Source organism: Leptonotus elevatus, chromosome 15 (assembly GCF_054856555.1).
Source record: "Leptonotus elevatus isolate MCC_2025b chromosome 15, RoL_Lele_1.0, whole genome shotgun sequence".
NCBI lineage: Eukaryota > Metazoa > Chordata > Actinopteri > Syngnathiformes > Syngnathidae > Leptonotus > Leptonotus elevatus.
In genome coordinates this window covers 2,005,200-2,026,115 of record NC_141253.1, presented here as the reverse complement: position 1 = coordinate 2,026,115, position 20,916 = coordinate 2,005,200, and the positions used below count along the sequence as shown (strand labels likewise).

Below are 20,916 nucleotides of genomic sequence, written 5' to 3'. Positions count from 1 at the left end.
TCCCGCCACTTCTTTTTTGGTGTTTGCTGCCTGCTGCTCAATTGAGCTTCTTTAAGAGAGGAACAAACAAACAAAACATCTCGGGCTAATGAGGCCACCTCCAGGAACACGGCCACTGAAAAGGAGGCCTTGTGTGCCGACGCGGGTTTGAGCATTACGGGGGAAAGAAAGGGAGGCAAAAAGGGGGGAGGATTTGCAGGGATGAGCTGTGATCTGATGGAGTGGATTGAGCCGTCTGAGCCGTGTCCACTGAGGAGAAAATAAGGTCGGGGAGACAAAAACCCGATCAGTGACTCGGCCGTGATGACTTTTTTTTTTTTTTTTCTTCTTCTTCCTTCCTTCGGCCGGGTCATCGGCACACTGCGGCGCGGCTTGACCCGAGGGAGCGACGATCATCGGCTCTTCTCGGCGTTTTGTGCTTCATTTAGTTACTCGCGGAAAAGATTATTAAAGCAATAGCGGGTCTTTCGATACACTCGGCAGGCACGTCATCGGGTACACCTGCGGCGTTTCAAATTTTGGCATTCCGCGAGGTAATTACATCTGCGGTCTTTAAAAAAAAAAAAAAAAGGACAGCGAGCATTCAATTACACGACGCTAACGTTGCGCTAAAATCTCCGCACGTGCAATCGACTGAATGAGCATCCTTGTGCCAGTGCAATAAGAAATGGAAATTGGGACGTTGACTCTGAAATTGCAAAACTGGTAGTTAAGTAGGCTACGCTAATGTTAGCCATTAACCCCTTTCAACCGATGTCCAAAGGCAGGAAACTCCTTATTTATTTGAAAACTGCTCCCCAAGTAGGAAGCGCCGTTTCCACGGCAACTCTGAATGTGATACTCTTGGAAAACGGGGAACTGCCTTTTCATTAAACGACACTAATGAGCATTAGCCTTTAGCCTGAAGTGTAAATGTTGACAAACGCAGTCAAACGAATTAACATACTTGCGCAGAATATTCATTAAACGGGGCTCCAAATTGGATGTGTTTGAGAAGCAACGTTGTTTATACCGCATTAAGTGAAATTGGAGAAATGGTAGTTAAGTCAACTGCACTGTTAGCTGCTAGCCCCTTTTGGATAAGGTCTAAATGTTGGCACATACAACGAACTGAATTCGTTTTTGAAGACCGGTCTCAAAATAGGACATTTTTGTAAATGATACCGTTACCGTTTCCACATCATCGCTCAAAACTCTACTTGCTGTGTCAACTCTGAAATTGGAGAACTGGGTGGTTATAGCCTATACATAATGCTAATGTTAGCCTCTAGCTCCTTTGAGCTAACGTCTAAATGTCAGCACATGCAGGCAGCAGAATTCTATACAGTATTTGAAAATGGGTTTTTTGAAAACAACACTGTTTCTGTTCAACACGTCAACTTTTGGAAATAAAGAACTGCGAGTTACCTGAACTATGTTAATGTTAGCCATTAGCACATACAGTCATTTGAATTTAGCATTCCTTAGCTATGTTTCTGAATACAGGTCTCAAAAATGGACAATTTTTCAACTCTGAAAACAACTTGGAGTTAACTCAACGATGCTAACGTTAGCCGCTAGTCTCTTTGTCTAATGCCTAAACATTGTCACATGCAATCAACTGAATAAGAATCTTATATATTTGAAAATAAGTATTTTTTTTCTTCTTTTTTTTTATACAACTGGGAAAAAGGTTTTGTTTTTCCAAACAGAGAACTGACGGTTAACTGCTCATTTTTGCTTCTTACCTCTTCGGTTTGCGTTTAAATGTCACCACCAGCAGTCAACTGAATCCGTTTTATATATATATATTTTTTTTTTTAAATCTCAAAATTGGAACGTCAGTCCTTCTTGTCGTAATTGTCTTGAGAAAACGCACTAAAGAGGAGGTCAAAGGCAGTCAGGGATAAAACTTGGTGTGTTGTTTTAATCAAATACAAGTGGGGGAATAATTGTTTATGCCGCGGTATCTCTGCTATCCGCGGCTGCCAAGCTAATTAACCTTCCGTGGTGGCGTTTTTTTTTTTTTTTTTTTTTCCCTTTCCTTCTTCTTCTTTAATTCCTCACGATTGCTTCATCCCCTCGTGGGTGAGCGGAGCCGTGCTGTTCTTTTTTTAGCTTGTAGCACATCATTTCGTACTGTTTGCCTATTGGGACTTTATTTTTTATTTTTAGGAATGGGAGCAGAATGTCAGCAGTACCGGCTCAGCTCAGTTCGCCTCGGTTTGCGGGATTTCTTTTTTTTTTCTTTTTTCTTAATAAGCACTTAGCGGAAAACTGAAAAAAAAACAAAAAAAACACGGCGTGTTGAATGCAATGGAGGAGACGAAGAAAGAGCAGGACGGCCGCAACAATAAGACCTTGCTGGGACTTGGCCGGGGGGAAAACTGGGGACAAGTGAGGAGAAAAGCGAGAGCAGAGAGCAACAAACAAAAGACAACAACGGCAAAATGAACAACAACATCTGTTGGGGAAGCAGGGACGAGACGAGACGAGGAGGGAAGGGACGGCAAACGGCAGCGACATGAGACGGCGACAACGCCGCTTGCTGGCATCTCGTCGGCAAACGTGGGAAAGCCAGGCCGGGGGGGGGGGGGGGGGGAGTTAGAAATATGAACAACAACTGTTGAACCCTTCCATTGGAACCTGCAGCTAGACGAGGAAAGGAAGGAAGAGCAAAAAAAGAAAAAAGAAACAGCAACGTCACCTGCTGGATTCGAGCACGTAAACAAACGACAGAGACGGGCTAGGCTAACGTTAGCATGTGCGTTTGTATCGCTCGTTTCTCTCTCCAGCTTCCTTCAACTGTTCCGGCGCAGATCTCGGGTGTCTTCACGTGTTTTCGTGGACTTGGTTTGGACCGATTCTGAAGGGTTGTCCCGCCGTAATCATCTTAAATGGGCTCGTTCGAAACCCCTTCATTGTGGAATGACTTCATTAATTAGCTGTTTCTGCCACAGGATAATGGCGAGAGCGCGCTAAATAGATTAGCCCCGGAACTTGATTTATCGCCGCCGCTTGGCGCACCCCCCATCTACCAGTTTATCACTAACCCTCGACAGCCCCCCCCCACCCCACCCCCTCCAAGGCACTTGTCAGTGGAGCTCAATGAAAACCCCACACGGGACCCATCAAAAGCCGCCAAGCTGATAAGGTAGAGAAAGTCAGAGTCTCGGGGGCGTCGTTTACACCGGACCGCTTTTAACTGAAAATTAAAACAGTGCTGTTTTGGTCCCTTTTTATTTCTTTTTTTGAATTTTTTTTATCTCCTCTCAGGATTTCTTGTTACTTTGTGTATTTCATAACTTCAATGTAAAAAAATAAAATAAAAAAAAGCATGAAGATAACTTCTATATATATATATATTTTTTTCACTTTTGCTAACCAAAATAGCAGCACGAAAGCCTGTAAACGTCCTGTATGTGTTGTAATTGCATTTTTTTTTTTTTTATGGAAAAAACAAAAAGTGTCGTCATGTGTCGGACGCAGCGTGTACTTGTGGCAATCTCGAGGTCACGATGGTCCAAAACACTCTTTTCTTTCTCTCATGTTTCCACAATTGCTTTTTCAGGACGATTCTGGGAGACGTAAGACGACGCTGCTGTCTTTTTTTTTTTTTTCAAAATACAAGAGATTGTTGTCTCATGTAAGACGCAGCCAGCGAAGAGAACGTTGAGGCCCGCAAACAGTCCAAGATGTCCTCGCGTGCTTTTGTGAGACTTGCTAATATTTTGTGTCATGACAAAATGACAAAATGACATCACGCTTTTGGTGGGTTTTTCTTGCGGATGCTACATTTAGCTAGCATGTATGTTTCTCATCCAAACAATATTCGTTGTGAAAAATACGGAAGTGTTGTCACATTTTGGACACGGCCAATACGTGCCACAAATCTCCTCAAGCTACGAGCTCTCCTTGCCCTGAAAACGTGACATTTAAATGTTGTGTGTGCCAATAGATAACAAGCGACACAAGGGGGGGGGGGGTATGGTGGCTGTCAAGGGACAAATAGGAATGTTTTGAATCAGGTCGGTCAAATTTAGTTTTGAATGTTTATGCGTGTTAGCGGTCGCTTTGAAGTCGTTAGCTGGTGTTTATAGTTTTGCGGGGGGGGGGGGGGGGGGGATTATAGAGCCATAGAAGGTGCCGGACTCAGTTGATTAATCAAGAAAGAGAAGCACAACTCTCCAATCAAAGTCGGGGGGGGGGACGTAAATCCCCTTGTTGCTCCAGCAGGGGCGTGAAAGCCACGAGGGGAGTCGGCTTTTGTGCGCACAAAGGCGACCCTAACGCGCTTTCAGCGCCACGACAAATGAGAGCTCTGTTTTTTTGTGAGGGGGGGTGTGGGTGGGGGGGGGGGGGGGTCCACGTACTGAAAAACAGCCAACAAGAGGTGCGAATAAGATGGCCATTCATCTCCCGAGCTTTCCACTAATTCCCCCGGCCGTCTCCTTTTCTTGGCCGCCAAACAACAAACATGAAAACAGTGGCGTGCGGGCGGCTTAGAGCCGACGTGTAATCCTCGCCACTTCTGACCCGCCATCGCCGTGTAAGTCCCCGACCTCCCCATTCAGGCGCCGGGATGTGTGACTAAAGGACGGGTGACCCCTCCGCGCACACATTTGGACCCCCGCACTCCAGGCCCTCCAAAGAGCTGAGCTGAGGAATTCAGCCGGCACTGAAAAGGGAGGGAGTCTCTAAGTAGGGCCGGGTCCGATCGTGTTTCTTTTCTCCCACCATTTAATTCGTCTTTAGAGGCCATCTCGTTAACACGATCTTCTCTGGCAGTAAAGAAGAACCCGAGGATCGCCCCCCCCCCCCCCCCCCCCACCACCCTCACCATCCAAGATCCCCTCCGCTCCTCAGCCCTCCCGCCGACGTCCCCGACTTCAAAGGTCCCCGCCAAACGCGCAAAAGAAAGTCACCGCTTTCTTCCCATTCAGCCTCCTCTCGCTCGCCTCGTCCCCAAAGCGGCGGCCCAGAAATCATCTCACTTTCTGCCGCTGCTTTGCATTTGAAAAAGGACGTAATTAGCCAGAGGCTGCATGCGGGGAGCGGGAGGGGGTGGGGGTGGTCGGTGACGGGGAGGGTGCGAGGCCAAGCCAGCCCTGAGCTGGCCCTTCCTTCCTCCCCCCCTATGATGTGAGAGGGTCAGGCTCGCACCTGTCCTCACCTTCTACGTAGAAGCTCTGCGGTTTCCCGTCACAGTTTGATAGCAGAACTAAGAATCACAGATTTTTTTTACGTTTTTTTCCGATGGTCCCAAGATGGACGCACATGCGCTCGCGCCAGGAAGTAGCAAGTCCAGGCAAAGCTAATTGCCATTTGCACCACCGCAACATCTCGCTAGTAACGAGTTTCAGCTGGCTTGCGGAGTCGCACCTCAGTCGGTTAATCATCACTTTCAATGGCAGCGAAGGAGATAGCGTAGTAAGCCATGCTAACTGCTAAGCTAACGCAAGTGCTACACAGAACCCGGGAAGCCAAAAATTAAGTTACGTTATGACATGTTAATGTGGTATACTGAATATTTATAATATCACAAATGATTTGTTTGTTTTCACAATACAGTTTTCACATCTTTTAAAATCAATCTAGCATTGCTAATGCCCCAACTTTAGCATTTTTCAGATGCTGGTTGTGGTTGCTGTTGTTGGTTTTGTTTTTGTTTTGACTAAAATTTCACATCGCAGGTCTCAGGTAACGACCAATCGCGGCTCACCCGTTTTCTTGGTTTGGTCACGTGACGTTCGCAAGCTGATCATTTAAGCACTGTGAGGTGACTTTTAAGTTGACAGCAAGAAGCAAAATGGCCGCCCCTGAGAGCGGATTTTGCCACTTAATTCATATTCCACAATCAGAATGTCATGTTTAGACTAGTGTGTCGTCTATAGAACATATTTCTGTAAAAAAAAAAAAAATAATAATAATAATAAAATGTTTAACTTGACTTACTCTTTAAATCAAGGATCCACTGCACATCTTAATATATCATGACTTTAGCATGAGTTAGCTTCTCTGACCTAGCATCCTCAAAATACCCACAATACATTAAATTTTTACTGACACTTTTACATATTTTCTCAAAAACACACTTTTTGACATTGGTGGTGTCATTCATTTTCTCTTCATTTTTTTTTTTTTTTTTTTTTTTTTCAAAGGCTGCAGTTCATTCCCAACAATGTCACAAAGAAATCCTATCACGGTTATCCCGGGCGCACTGTGTTTCATTCGCCGCGCCCGTGGTGTCGCTTTTCCCATTCCTTCGCCTTGGAGTGCGCGACAGCGTATTTCAATAATCTACACGCGTGTCGCCCGAAGGCGCAGCTCGGCTGAGCTGGAGCGTATCTAAAGGTGCGGTGTAATCCCGGAATATGCAGAGTGGCGAGGAAAACTCATTCTCTCCTCACGCCCATCGGGATCTTAAGCCCCCTCCCTGATGCAGCTGATAGGGATCCCTTATCTCTGCCACACAGAAATGTCCACGCACACGCACACACACGCGCGCACACGCACACGCATGCACCATGAGCACTTTTTTGCACACAGCTGCTTCATGATACACACAGGCAATCTCTCACAAAGCGTTCCCCCCCCCCCCCCCCGACAGCGGGAGGAGCAGGCGTTCGATCACTCGATTGTTGGCGCCCCCTTTTCTCATTTATCCTCATTTAAGCCTTCAGGTCAGCTGATCACTCGCGAGCTAATGCGCTGTGATGTTTACATACGCTCGGCGGTCTCGCCGACCTTTTGGGGACGTTGGCGTTGGATTCATTCGGCCACCCCCGCCGCGTTCTTGCAGCGCGCGCGTGTGGCCTGATGCGATTGTGTACGTTCGTGCGGAAACAATGCATGCGAAACTGTCGAGAATTGCACATATTGAAGTTTAGCACGCAGTAATCCCGACTCCATTACGAGTTCCGCGTTTACGGTCCCAATATTTGGCAGATGTTTTTGTTTTGGCCTGCTTCTCGTTTATTGCCGATTGTAATTTAAACGTCAACCACTAGATGGCGGCACACTACGATTCTAACTGCGTAAATTTGATGACAGAAGAAGAACGAAAACAGGAAGTGCAGTATTTCAAGTCAGCCAAGTTTTTTTACTGATGATTGTTGAAAATCAAATGCTCCTTAATCCTGCTTTGTACGTCTACAGAAAGCGACGGCTGTTGGTTCATTTTCTAATGTACATATTTGGCCATGACTCATCATGTATATTTTCAGATAACTAAAGTTAAATCTGTTTGTTCGGAAAACCAGGATTTGTTTACTGTAAACACATGGAAGGATCGATGCGCTGTCGCAGTTTGTCAAATGTTTTCACTTCTGAATGCAATTTGCTCCATTTGCATGCAGCAGAACAGTTAAAAGCTGCTTCACCGTGTTTGCTTTCAAACCTGGGCTCCACTAGTTGACCTATGTATGCTTGTATTATTTTCAATGTGTTACAATATCTTTTAAAAATGTAAATGCTGTAAAAAAAAAAAAAATCCCCCCAAAATTCTGAATATATTTTTCAGTTTTGTATTTTTCATGTAATATCCATGTATTTGTTTTTCTTTCTTTCTTTCTTCAATTTGTGTTACTTGTTTTTCAAATGTTTTTTTATCTAATAAATCAGCATTTTTCCACTATTTTCTCTTATACTGTTTCATTTTTTCATGTAACAGTGTTGTTTTTTTCCCGCATTTTTCTCATTTAAAATTTTTAACATATACGTATTTTTAATGGAATATTTCTGTAGAAGTTTTCTAACAAATATTTTTGTCCTTTGTCATTTTCCCCCTTCTCAGTTATAGTATTCATTTCATATTGTTTTCCAAAACCAACATTTTTAAAAAATTAATGGTGCGAACAGGAAAGCTAACATTATTTGCAAGCAGCCCAGCTTTTCGATATGAAAAAAAAAAAAAAAAAAAACTACTTCAAATAAGGTTTAGAATAGATGATGAATTGAGGAAAGGGGAGTCAGGGGTCCCCCCCCCCCCCGTCAGGGGTCCCCCCCCCCCCCAGGGGTTCCCGCTTGTTGGTTTAGTCTGGCTATGGTGTGTTTGCGCTGTCTGCACTGTATACGGCTGTTTACTCAGGCTTATGTCAGCCGTAAACGTCGTCTTGGCCCGAGCGCTGCGTTTTTCTCGTCGCGCTCGGGCAGCATCACTTTGTCCCGGCCCTCCCCGCTCGGATCGATGCCGCTCGAGCGGAGCTGACCCGATTGGGCCGGCGAGCGAACTGTGCGATGTTAGCACCCCCCCCCTCTACTCCCCCCCCCATGCTGCTAAGGCGCATATGGCGGGCTTATTGTCAATACAGTAGATGGCGCACTTGATAGTGTGCGCTGTTGACTCTGGAGAGGAATCGGGGCTTGTTTGCTTGGCTGCTTGTGTGCTGTCAAGGCCTCCAGCGGTGGTCTGGTGTGATGGTGCGAGTGAGTGGGGGTGGGGTGGGGGGGGGGGGGGGTTGTTGGGATGGAGGCTGCCTGGCTGTTTGTCTGCTTCCAAACATATTGATCTCCTGCAGAAAGGGGGGAAACATTAGCGATAGCGCCTGCACAGGCCAGGCTAGAGGCAGCGAAATAAGCTTTGTCGCATTTTGGTAAGACTGATGCGGTGTGAATGGCAGAGGAGGCTAAAGCACTTCCTTGCATTCTGTACTTAAGCTCAAGTACGGATGCTTGTGTGGCAAAGAAAGAGGCTAATAAAAGTAGTAGAGTAGCGGGAGTTTACAATATAAAAAAAAAAAAAAAAAACATCTGTATATGTTACAACTGTTAGTATCGCTCGGCGGTATCTTATCATTTAAAATTGTCTGGTGTAAAAAAAAAAAAATCGCACAAAAAAATCATCCCTCTCTGGCCCTGCCTCGAACCTCTAATTTGATTTTCAGAAAAATCAACTCGCCCGGGGGGGGGGGGATAACCAATCAGACAAGGCGTGATCAACGAGGTGTCAATCATTTTGCTGGCTTCGGTAGCTTTTCTGAATCCTGACCTTTGACCTCAGGCAGGATTCAGAGGCAACAGAATTAGCAAATATTTCTGCTTCACATCTAAATTAAACGTACATTCTGAAAAATACTACTTTCAACCATTAACAGTTCATGTAATTCATGTTACCAATGTGGCAATTGTGGTTCACGTCAGCTTCTTTTTTTTTTTGTTTATGCTAATGCTAGTGTAGTATTGCTAGCACTGCTATTTTGTTGACGCTGGATAAGCGTTCTGCCTACATTCAAATCTTATGAGCAGGTCTAACACTATAAACTCGCCCATTATGTAAAAATAAGAGAACTACGGACTGAAAAAAAAATGTTAAAAAAAATAAAATAAAATTTAGCCAAAAGCTAAGTGTTGTGCTAGCTTTTCCAATGTTGTGAACTGACCAACACCAAACGGTAACAACTGGGAAAAAAAACAGCTTACCTGTCTGTGTTTTTTCAGATTAGAAGAAGAATTTTTGAATGACAAAAGCCACAAATTGTTCTCAGCGGCGAACAATTCTCTCTAATTTAAAGTGTTGTTTACGTTTACGTCGTCATTTGCGGACGTAAAAAAAAAAAAAAAAAGGAACACAATTATTTTTGACAAAGTAAGGAGTAAAAAGTACAGATGTCTTTATTCAAATGTAGCAAATTAAAACTCAAGATGTCGGAAAAGCTGAAAAATGGGCTGAAGTTCAGCAACAACGTGTTGTCGCCGCTGATGAATTGCAGGTGCGTTTGCGTGCGTGCGCGCGCTGGATGTTAATTGTCATGAATGCGGACTCATTTCAAAAGTGCACCATAGACATCTTTCTCTTCCTGCCTAAAAAAGAAAGAAAAGAAAAAAAAAAAGAAAATCAAGCAGACTTTGCACATTTGTCTTTAAAAAGTGTCCTCCGCTGCCGCCATGAATAGAATCGCGGTGTCCTTACTGGCGCGCATTTCCTTTGTGAAATCGAACATTTTAATTAAGGCCATTTTTTTGGGTGATAATTATTAGCCTGGAAAAAGAAACTCGCCCAATGAGATGGTATTTTGTAAAAACAAAAAAAACAAGAAAAACATATCATTGTAATGCAAAGACGACAAATGAAAAGAATTTAACACTTTATTCATCCTGATTTAGTCATTGTGGCGACTTCTGGTGTGCGCAGCAGCAGTGTTATGGCCACCAGGGGGCAGTATAATACAGTCAAGAAGACAGGAACTTTAGAAGAGTTTCACAACTACCTAAAAATTCAGTAATAGTGGGTGTTTTTTTGCAGAGGATAAAGAATATGCCGGTGAGTATAGTTTTGTTGTCTGTCTCCATGTATTGTTATGTTTGTCAAAGTTTTATTTGACCGGACCAAGCACAGATAATTCATTATAAAAACTCATAAAATATTTATTATTTAATTTTTTTTTAACTGTTCCTATATCTACAATTTAGCACATCTATAAATTAGGACATACATCTATCATGTAAAGCTTTCTACAATGGTTGCACCAGATGATGGTTGGTCGCACGACATAATATTTTCAACTTTAATTAGTTAAGAGGCAAACAATTAGCCATCCAAACAAAACAAGCTAGCTAGCCACACAAGTAAAATTATCATGAATAAATACTGCATATTTGTTGGACAAAATTAATATTGATTATATTTTTCAAGTCATATCATTTCATACCAGTTGCTAAAAGGGGACTCTTTTATTTATTTTTATTTATTTATTTTCGTCGTTTTGAGACGATACAATCCTGTTAGCTGCTCTCGTGGCGTTTCGACTGTCTTGTGGATGATGCAAACTCCTGTATTTTGATTTCAAAGTAAAAGTCCCAACTCGGTTTTCTTTCTTTTTGGTCGTAAAACCGCAAGATAATTCAGAAAATGAGCATCGCCGGGCAAACGTGTATCCATCAACGACCCTTATAAAAAAGGCAGCATTGATGCTAGCTTCTTTAGCTTAGCTCATCTATGCTACGGTTCCGCCTGTCCCAAAACCTGCAGACAACATTTAGTAACCTCACCTTGCCTGCGCACATTTAGGCGACCATGAATATTGAACGGCGGCGCGCACGCGGGGGCCCGCCAGTCACGGCCAAATAGGACTTAATCTTTTCAATTTCGGGGTGCAAATATCCTCAGTGGCCCGTGTTTGTTGGCCAGATTAATGAGGCTCTCGGCCCATAATCCTCCGCTGCTAATTCAAGTGGCCGCTGTGTCGCCGCGACGCTGACAACACATACGCGCCTCAGATTATGTTTTTCCTTCGCCCCCCCCCCCCCCCCTCTCCGCGTCGCACCCTGATCAGCTCCTCCTCTGCCAACGTGACTTTGCGAAGACAAAATGGCCGAAGTTTGGAAAAGCATTTTACAATTGAGACACTGAGAACTTGATTCATTTTTTGTTATTTTGCTTTTATGTGCACAACAAAAATTGGAGAGTTAAATTTGTAGGAGTTAATTTTAACTCCCAAAGTGTTGTATTTGCATTTTCAGAGTTAAATGTTGTCCGAATGCCGGTCAGGGCAAAACTTTTTAGGAGTCTGAGAGGAGTTACTTGTCTACTCCCGTAGTGTTGATTTAACTCTTCTAAGTGAGTTAAAATTGTACTTTCCTTCCAATGTGAAGTATTTTACGATTTTAAAAGTGTTGACTTAACTCTGGAAAAGTGTGGAGGTTTAATCCACTCTGAAAAAGTGTTCAAATCAACTCTGTGGGAGTTAATTCAGCGCAGGGCCTTTTTGCTGTGTGGTGATGACAGAAATTGTGGTTTTCTTCAACTTTCGGCGTTTTCGTCAATTATTATGATTTTTACGATTCAACTGGTGTTAGGTCATCATTTTGGACGCTAGAATAGAGAAACAAACAAACTGGAATCAGGTTACTCTCGGATCTGCTATAAAAAAAAATGTAATCTCACTTTCTGGGCCGCACTTTTTTCTTTTTTTTCTTTTTTTTTTTCTTTTTTTTTGTAAAGGAGCCGATTGGCAATTGTTTATTTTGGCCTTAATATTTGTTTTCCAAAATGAATTAATCACCATCATCACATTTGTTTCGCCCCGCACAACTTTTTTTAGTCACGGCTCATTAAAGATAATCTTATCTTCGCTTTTCTTATCTTCTTCTTCTCCTCCTCCGCCGGTTTCTCCATCCTGTCGCATTTTCCACCTCGCGCTTCCTCCTCCCTTCTTTCTTCCCTTCTTCTTTTCTTACCCCGTTTCTTCCTCCTCTTTTCCCGTCCACCTTGTCACCTCCTTCCCACGTCCCTTCCTTGTCCACCCTTCTCCGTCTTCTTTCCCCCCCCCCCCTCCCCCATCGGACTCGCCTCCTCTTTTCACGTTTTTTTTCCGCGAAAAGATGACAATTTTTTTCAAACGTTTTTAGTACCGTTTTGAAGGAAGACAAATTTAAAGGGCAGCTGCTAAAATGTTTCTCGGCAACACGTTTCCTAACATGACGTATGAGGGCGAACACAGAAATGCCATCTCAATGAATTGTACATTTTCATCTTGTCTTCACCTCCGTCCTTGTTCCTCCTCCTGCTCCCCTTTTTTTTTTTTTCTCTTCCTCCATCCCTCCTTCGCTCTGCCCCGTTCTCCATTAGCGCCGGCCGGCAGATGGGGGGGAGGCTGCCTGGCGTGTGACCCCGCTCTGATTAATAGAGTAGGTGAGGCCAAAGGTGCCCAAGTAGCCCCCCCCATCCCGCCCCCGCCCCCCCCCCACGCCTCCTTCATTACCTCGTTAGAAGGCCTGCATAGTGCAAGGTGAGCGTCCTCATTATACGCGCGCGTGAGAGCCATTCAGTCAGAATAGATGCACCTGCATGTCACATAATGTCACCTGGAGGGTGCGTGAGTGTGCGTGAGTGTGTGCGTGTGGAGCAGGTGAGGTGCAGTTTGCTTTTTTCCCCCACTCCTTCAGGAGAACACAATTTGTAGGGGGGCCTCGTGACTTTTGCTCACCTGCAGCTAAATAAAGCTCCCAATTAGCCGTTCACGCGGCAGCTTTAAGTCAGCGCGTTGGAAGTCATGACTCCATATTCACGTTGGGGTTTTTTTTCCACACATAGAAATTGTCTGTCGCCCCTTCAGACCAACATTTTTTTTTTCTGGGTAAAATTTTTTGTGTGTGTGCTGATTTTGACTCGTTTCTCACATAAGAAAGAACAACATGTATTTTTTTTTTTTTTGGGGGGCGGGGGGGGGTTATCTCATGTTTTTAGTTGCTTTAGTGGACGCCAGGATAATATGGCTGTAACGTGCTTATATGCAACATATTAACCAGAAGCGTTGACATCATCCAAATGATGCGTTTTATTAGTTTATATATAAATATATATATAAATATGCCATGTCCACTGCGGCCATCTATGGGTGTGAAGGGGTTAAAACAGGCCAAATGTGTAAGAGTTACAATCAGGATGGGATACTGGTGGCCCTCTGATTAATTTTCATAACAAAATATTTGTGTATAATTTAGTTGTAATATCACCATTTACCTCTAGATGGCAGACATGGCTTAGTTGCGCTTACACTGGGTTTTATATATTTTTAAAAAAATTTATTTTTTTTGTGCCGTCCTTGAATGGTCATTTTCACACGAGAGCCCTCTGCACTGAAAACAAAAAAACAAATCACAGTGTGTTGTTATTTTGTTGCTGTTCGAAATGTAGCCTCCCTTCATTTCACTTTTCTCAAATGTTTTATGTTGTGCCTGTCAAAAGTTAAAGTGTTAACTAATTAATTAAACACACAAAAAAATGATCGCATTAATCATTAATATTAACGCAGATTAATCGAACTATTAATTTTGACCATGGATGATCCTTTAGCGTGACAGCGGATGGTTAACGTTCGAGGTCGCACAGGTTGCATTTGAGTAATAAACATCAAAGTAAAGCATTTTCATAAATGTTTGTGTGTGATGTTCAGAATATTTTTTCATGTCAAAATATCAGGGCCTTTTTTTTCTCCCCCCATTTTAAATTATGCAAGTCATTAACTGATTAGAAAAAGAGGAGGATGCGCGCGTGCAGCGGGTCCAAAAAAATGCGGAAGACGTCCTCATCACGTTAAATGTCGAAAGAATGAACACGTAAAAAAGGTGCTCTTCAAATTTGGCGCGCAAAAGATGTTGCTAAAAAAAAGCCTTTTTAATTCAGCGATGAATCGTGACACGCACCCAAATCAAAATGAATCCTGACACAGTTGGCGCACCTCCTCTCACCCCCCCCCCCCCCCCCACACCTTTATGAAAGTCCAAACAAATCTTTCATCCAACGCCTTCTGGCCTCACACACTTTTTTTTTTTTCCCCCAACTGGGCACATTCTTATTCAAATGAGTGACCGATGCCTGACTGCCGGCTCACGGGCCGAAATCATGACAAATGCTTCAATAAAGTGGCGCGCACGTGCGCACGTGCGGCCGCCATTAAAAGCAACGTCGCCATCTCCCGCTGCGAACGGCGCCACCGGTGGACCCGCCGCCTTCCAACGATTTGGGTGTTAACGAGAGAGCGAGGCGGCGCTGCGGCTTTTGGCGGCGCTCGCGGAGGGAACGCGCGCGCGCGCGTGCACGGCGCAGGCCTTGAATATTGATGTGTTTTCCGGCGAGGTCGGCCGCCTCCGGCGCGGATGGAGGCGAGCGGAGGAGGAGGAGGAGGAGGAGGAGGCGGCAAAGAGAGAGTCCCTCAGGCGTGTCCGGGTTCTGATGGCTCCCCTGACAAGCTCCCGTGTAATGGCCTCCCCCCCCCAACAACCCCCCCCCCCCCTCTCCCTCTCTGAGTGCTGTGAAATTGCCGGCCGGCGCTCTACAGCTGAGGACTCGCAGGAGACAAACGGCCTTTTAATTCAGAGCGCGGAGAGGTGACGGCGAGGGAGGCCCCCGGGGGGGGGGCTACCAATCAGACATCCATCACGCTAACCTCTCCCGTGGGAGCGGCCCTGCCAAAAGAGGTGCCCTGAAGGTGGTCGCCGGTGCGCACGAGCACGGGCACGAGCGCCGGCCGTGCACGCCGCGGCGGCTCGCTCAAGTGACGCGCCGCGCGAGACACCCATTGGGGACAAAAGACGCTTGTTTTTTTTTTTTTTTTTTTGCTCAAAACGAAAATCGTAGAAATAGCGATTGAGCCCCGACGCACAAATGTGGCGCGTTTTCGTCAAAATTAGCCGGCAAAACATTTCCAGCTCCGACAAAACACAGAACGGCAAAATGCATGGAAGGGAGCCGTCGAGCCAACATGGCCGACTTCCTGTGTCTTTTTCGAGCATGGCCTCTTGAGACGTTTTAGGGGTTCGTGAGCAGCAAATGGGATTTTGCCAAGTGACACTCGCGCTGTCCATGCTGGGCCGAGTTATTAAAATGTTTTTATGGCGAGTCATCAAACGTTGCTGCTGCGCTGTGCCCACGTGGAATGACAAAAATTCAATTATTTTGCCGTTCAGCATCCATCGGTTCTTGTACGCAAGCTTCCAATTAAGTTGCGATCCAACGGGATCGCGAGGACAAGTTCGTCTTTGAAGGACTCCTGGAAATGGTCAAAATTAACCTTCATGTCAAATTTGCTGTGTCATGGTTTCTTGAGATTTCTTATTTATGGGGGGGGGGGGCGGGGGGGGGGGGCTACTCATGGTAGACGTGCGTCACAATTTCATGTTGCCAAGTGAAACAGCCAATGAGGATTTGGTAGAAGTCAAACAGAAATTCATCTTTGAAGGAGCCCTAAAATGAATGAATGACACAAAAATGGCCTCTTCAAACCAAAATGGCCGACTTCCTTGGTCTCATCAGGTGTGGCTTCTTGATCCTTTTTTTTTTGTGGGTCTACCCATGATAGACACGCCGACCAAATTTCATGTTACAAAGTGAAACCCGTTTCAGGGTTTTGAGTTGCCAAAGTTCATCAAGTCGATGTGTCTTTTCTAAATTCCAGTGGCCCCTGAAGGCCCCACGTCGGTCCTTGGAGTTTTTGTGACGTGTGAACGGCGAGAAGAAGAAATGTGGAACTTTATGCCTTCTCCGTTGAAATCTTCTTGACGCTCTGAATGGCGGCCATCCTTCAACTGATGTTTTTGTGAACAATGCGCCGCAGGTAATAGGCATTCTCGTACAATCGGCGTCAGCCATTTCCTTTTAGTGCACTTAAAAGTTTGCTTCCTCTTGACTTGATGCCACTTTTGTTACGGCAGAAAAGATCAGAATTGAGAATTTAAATTTTTTTTTGAGCTATAAAAATTTGATACATTATATGCTGGTAGATTTCCAGCTCTTGATCCCATGCCAGAGCCTAAAGGTAAGCAGAGCTGCGATGGGTTTTGTTGCATGGACAGAGTAGCATTAGCTAACGAGGTGAGATTCCGATAACTTGACTTGCTCCCTCCTCGTTTGTCATGTTGACGAAGTCACGCCGGGCTAATTTCATCCCTGCAATCATGTGGAGGCCTCAAGGTAGGCAGAGCTGCATTGAGTTTTGTTGAATGCTCAAATTAGCATTAGCTAACAGTGTTGGCTTCTGATACAAGATTGCTCAATGAAATTGTTGATGTGCACCACAGTTTGGACTACAGGCTAATTCCGCCCTTTGTCATGGCAAAGCCAAAAGGTAAGCAGAGCTGCACTGAGTTCTGTTGAATACACAGATTAGCGTTAGCTTCTGATGTGCAGCGCTGTCGTGTTTGGTGACGTGTCCATGCAGCGCATACATGCAGTGAAGTATATGAAGTGCTGCTCCCATGATTGAAAATGCTTTTATTGTCATTATGGACACTTTGTTTCCGCCCTCATTTCCCTAGCTCCACCCCTTTTGTCCTGGTAGCAAAATAAATTAATAGGGGTGTTCCAATCAGGGTTTTATGCTGCCAATTCCATTATCCATCACACATGCTGCACAATTTAGAGCTGCTCACTAACGATTATTTGGATAATCGATTAATCTGTCAAATTATTTTTGGATTAAACGATTGATCCGATTTTTTTCCTTAATTGTTTTTAAATTTCCCATGCAGTGTGGAGGGATGGTAAATTTCATTTCACCTTACAAGGCCCTTAAAGCGCTTTACATTCGACGACTCATGACGCAGCAACTGGGGTTTGAGTATCTTGCTCAAGGATACGTCGACATGGTCACAATGGCACGGGATCGAACCCGCAACCTCTAGATCGGGAGACGACCACCATACCGCTGAGCCACGCCGCCCCAAAAACGCCACACTGCACCGCATGCTGGTCTCTAGTTACTCTGCAGGGCTGCGGGTGATCGTTTTTTTGCGATCGATAATGAGAGGTATTGATCGACATATGCCGATCACATACTTTTGCGCTGAAATTGATCGATCGATCAGAGCACCACCAGTACTTGAGGTTTATTTTGCCCCCCCCCCACCCCCAACCACTCCAAGTCAAAGCCAAAAGGTAAGCAGAGCTGCGTTATGTATAGATCGTTAGCTTCTGATAATCAGCACATACTTTCTAGTCGTTATTTATTATTAATTAAACATCTTCTTAGAATTGTGCGACAAAATGCAAAACGTCTTACCCTAAAACTTGTCACGCTATGTTAGTAATAAAAATGCATGGCGGCTCGTCCCCGGTCTGTGTGCATCATCGCAATCATCGACCCGGCAGTGCTCTTTTATTTCCAAACGCCTGCGGTCGCGTTCTCTCTTTTTTTTTTCAAGTGCGGCAACTTTCCGTGGCCTTCCTCTGAATCGCTGGCCTCCCATCGATCGCCGTAAAAGTGGAATCGGCTCGCCGGGCCGACGTTCGGGGGGCCCCGAGGTTCCCGTCAGATACAAGTGCAGGCGGTGGTGTCCTTCAAAAAGGAAGTGTCCGGGGAAAAAAAAAATCGATTGGGCTCGCGCGACCGCCGAACGCCGTGATGTGAACTTTTGCCGTTTTTTTTTCTTTTTTTCGTTTTTTTTGTCGAGCTGCCGGTCAGAAAACGAAACCGAGCCTCCGTTCTTGGCGTTGCAAAGCGACGTCCTTGGTTGCAGCGTGGACAAATCGTACCTCGGGTCAACGGAGCGCGACAGACAAGAGGCTCTTTCTGCACTTGTTAAGTTAACGCACTAAAAAGTACAGAATAAAGGAGACAAGCATTCACTCGCATTTACACAGAAGCAAACCTTTTTTTAATCAACTGTGTTGACTGCGGATGTTCGCAATCTTTATTATTTATATATATATATAGTTTAAAACTGTACTTATATTACCAGCAAGTATTATTTTTGTCCATTTAAGCTCGCCATTCTTTTCGTTCTACAGTCTCGTATCTGTGACTGTGTGAATGCGTGTGACTTGAGAAGGCGGGGCCTGGCCTGCAGAGAGACGTCGGCGTCGGCGAATGGAAACGTAGCGTTGGCCGGCGGCTCGTTAGCAATGGCGGCCGTCGCTCAGCGTTGAGCGCGACTGACGCATCATTTGGGGTGAAAATGTCTTGCTTGTTTTTGTGGTCATGTAAAGCCATTGTTTATTCGCGACCACAAAAGTTGAGGGATGAAAATTTAGTCCAACCGGCGCTCGGAGGCTCCATTAGCTCGTGTTTATTCCTCGCCTAGCGACGCCTTCTTGAAATAATCGCCCAAGTCATTTTTTTCAGATTTTTCAGGAAACAACACAAATTGGAACCATTTGCATCATGAGTGGATGATTTTAGCAAAACAAATTTTTTTTTTTTGACTTAAGCGGTTATTTAAAGAGGGTGACAATATGTGAAAATCACCACAAAATCCTGCAGTAGAGCAAAACATGTGCAATCTAAAATTTGATTTGTAGGATCGCGAACATGGTGGCCATCAGGAATTTCAGGAGTTTTCTGATTGGCCAGGTTCAGTTCCCCAACTCCTCCCCCCCCCCACCACCCCCCCTTACCATCCCTGATGAAGGACTTTTTGGAGCGCATCTGCCATCGTCTGCAACCGCCACACATGGACGAACATGTTCCCTGTCACCGCACCCCAGAAACCACACCCACAATGATGTCATCACACACTGTTATGGGGCGTAAGTTTTTAGTTGTTGTTGTTAACTTTGGAAAAATGTCAAGAATTGAATGAAAATAATGAACATAATAGGCAAAGAATAATAAACGATCCCGCTGACACCCTCTCGATCCCGCGTTCACTCCTTGTATTTTTCGCCCCCCCCCCCCCCCATTATTTTGACATGCATCTACTTTCACATAATTCATCTGATTTGCATCGTTCCAATTTCAACATGCTCCAAACATTCACACTTTGTGGGCTATTATTTTTGTCATTTCAAAAATGCACAGTTTTCCCAAAATGTAACAATTTTAAAACAAATCAAAAATCTCCTTTCATTCCCAGTGGGACGTTCAACGTAACTTTGTCAACAACATTCAGCTCATTAAATTAATTAAAAAAAAACAATCTTCAACTTGCCCAAAAATTCCCACTGGCCAAAAAAAATCACTAAAATTCCAACCCCACAAAAGTCCTATTCATTTTCAATGACACAATTCACAAAACAGAATCACATTAACATAACATTTAATATCGTTCCGTATCATTTGAAATCATTCCACCTGTCCATATTTTTTAATTCAGCACTCACACACAATTTCGCCAGAAATTGCAAATGTCGAGTATAATATAATGTTTTATCAGCTGTATTTATATACAGTATGCGTTGTAATAATTTTTTCATGTTATATTCACGTTTTTTTTCCTCTTTAATTTTTTGTCAGCTGCTTTCGAAATGTGACCTCCGCGACCTCCAGGAATGAATGTAACGTGTTTTCCGAATCAATTTTTAATATGAAATACAAAAAGCAATCCTAAACATATGACATCGTTCTATTTCACAGCCGCGGGTCTTTATTCGAAATGTTCTATTGCATTCTGAACCCTTTCAGACTTGCAGCAAATACGCAAAGATGCTCTCGGATGCTTTCATCGCGGTCGTCACTCAATCGACAAATTGAGTTGGATCGTCTCATAATGCAGTCATTTTTTTTTAAAAGAGGGTCACGGATCTTTTATGTTTTGAGGTCGTGGACAAGTAGAATTTTTTTTTTTTTTTTTTTACTTGTAGTTGTCATGCTCATTCATCCTCAAATTGTTAATAAGTTGTTAAGTTTACAAATAAGATGAATGAAAACAAACTCTACTGAAAATTCCCAAACTATTATAAACTTGACAGTGACAAGCAGAAATGAGTACGACTTCATATTTAAGTATACTGTAAATACTTTTTGTGCTTTTTTTTTTTTTTGTTAAATAGTGTGCTGCGAGAATTTTCCCATGTAAAATGTCTGCCTTGACCTTTTTTTTTTCTTTTCTTTTTTTGCATCAAAAAGCATTTCCGCCATTGAAACATTTATTTGCCCGTCTCTCCAAATGTCGTCTGGACTGCGGTTGAAGTGAGCCAAACCTGAACGTACGCAGACGCCGCGAGCAGAGAGAGACAGAAAAAAAAAAGAAAAGTGCAAACTGACCCCACGCGTCCGCTCTGTAAATATTGAGATTGGCCTCTTCGACTGGCCCCCGGCCTCTCGCCTTTTATTGATGAAGCTGCTGACTAATCCGTGGCATTTCCCTGTAAATAGCGTTGTGCATGTGAAAAGACCCCCCCCCCTCCCCAAGCCCCCCCCCCCCCCCTCTCAACACCCGGACCAGCCACTGTGTAATGTCATGCGCTCGCTGTTGCATTAGTCCTTGTTTGCCCCCCCCAAAAAAAAAAATGTGTGCATCAGTCACTACAGTGAATGCTAGTCTGTCAAAATTGAACAGCTCGCTTATTTACATCTACTGTAGTGACTGATGCGCAACCTTTTTTTTTTTTTCTTTTTTTTTTGCATTTACAGCAACTGACCAGTGGGTGGCAGTGTAAATTGTGCATCAGTCACTACAGTGAATGCTAGTCTTTCAAAATTGAACAGCTCGCTTATTTACATCTACTGTAGTGACTGATGCGCAACTTTTTTTTTTTGCATTTACAGCAACTGACCAGTG

General features: G+C 44.1%; 1 protein-coding gene across 1 annotated transcript in view; it reads left to right on the top strand.

Moving 5' to 3' along the window:
- Positions 1 to 20,916, top strand: part of lhx5 (LIM homeobox 5) — a 51,955-nt gene that overhangs the window by 16,237 nt on the left and 14,802 nt on the right. The window contains exon 5 of the mRNA XM_086097625.1: positions 15,876 to 16,034. The gene's annotated coding sequence lies outside the window, so the exon portion shown is untranslated. The remainder of the gene's footprint in view (positions 1 to 15,875; positions 16,035 to 20,916) is intronic.